General features: G+C 64.6%; 1 protein-coding gene across 1 annotated transcript in view; it reads left to right on the forward strand.

Annotated features, from left to right (window-relative positions):
- Positions 1 to 1,221, forward strand: part of LOC110391349 (leukocyte receptor cluster member 8-like) — a gene marked incomplete at its 3' end in the record, with an annotated part of 20,088 nt that overhangs the window by 2,010 nt on the left and 16,857 nt on the right.

The raw sequence follows: 1,221 nt of genomic DNA on the forward strand, positions 1-1,221 counted from the left end.
CCTCCCCACTGTGTCAAACGGAGTCGGGGGGGCCGCTGTGCCCCCCCTGGAATTAAACGATTTTTCCAGTTCTCTGCGATCTGCATCTTGATGTGGGGGTGTAGATGGGGGGGGGGATTGCAGGGGGGGCCTTTGGGACCTCCTCTTGATACAAGGAAGAGGGGGGGGTTGCGGGTTTGTGGCCCCCTCCCCCCACACATGGACTCGGACCCCCACCTCAGCCACCATTTTTGGGGTTCTCTTTGTTGGGGAGCCCCCATCTGCTTCCCCTTAGACCTCGGGAACCCCCCATATCTTTAGGACCCTCCCACGTTTTACAGCTTCCCCCCCCATATTCTTTCTTTTTGGGGTCCCCAGCCACCTTTAGTTGCGGGACCCCCGTATTTCTGCCCCCTTTGTATCGTAGGAATTTCCCTTCCTCTCTATGGATTCACAGTCCTCCACAAAAAAAACATTAGGGCCCCCCCGTAGGACCCCCAAAACTGCCTTTGGGACCCCCGTGCTCCCCCGTCCCTTCTTCCGTTGGTTCCCCGAGCTGCCCCCTCCCACCCCCTTCCTGTGGGGCCCCACGATGCCCCCAGAACTGCACGGCCCAACCCGTCCCAGCAGCGTTGTGCTTTGTGAAGGAATTGTCCCTTCTCGGCCACCATCCGCGCCGGTAGATCTGCTTTTTTATTGGCTGGGCTGTCATGCGTTCCTCACTCCTCCCATTGGACAGACGAGCTCAACGCCCGCCTCCCCTCAGTCATCCCCACGGGCCGTTGCGCATGCGTATTTTCCCCCCTCGTCAGTTCGGCTACGCCCTCCCCCTCCTCCCGCGCCTCCTATTGGCCGTTGGGGTGACGTCGACGGAAGTGCAAAACGGAAGTGGAGGCCGGGAGGCGAAGGGGGAAGTGTCGGAGCGGTCGCTGCCGCCATTTTGGGAGCGCGGGGCCTCCACCATGGCCGCCAACCTCGGGGACCAGCGTGCGGCCGAGTGGTGAGAGAGGCCGGTCCGGGGGCTGCGGGGCGGCGGGGGAGCTCCGGGTCTGATCGCTGCGCTCCGCAGGGCCCCGCAGTACGCGATAACGGCCGGAGGGACCCGGGAGAGCGGCCTGGAGGGCCCCGCGCACGAGAACCCCGAGTGGGAGAAGGCCCGTCAGGCGCTGGCGTCCATCAGCAAAGCGGCGGCGGCGTCCGGGAAGGGCTCGGGGGGAGCGTCCGGGGGAGGGCAGGTGAGGG

Source organism: Numida meleagris, unplaced genomic scaffold, assembly GCF_002078875.1.
Source record: "Numida meleagris isolate 19003 breed g44 Domestic line unplaced genomic scaffold, NumMel1.0 unplaced_Scaffold352, whole genome shotgun sequence".
Lineage (NCBI taxonomy): Eukaryota > Metazoa > Chordata > Aves > Galliformes > Numididae > Numida > Numida meleagris.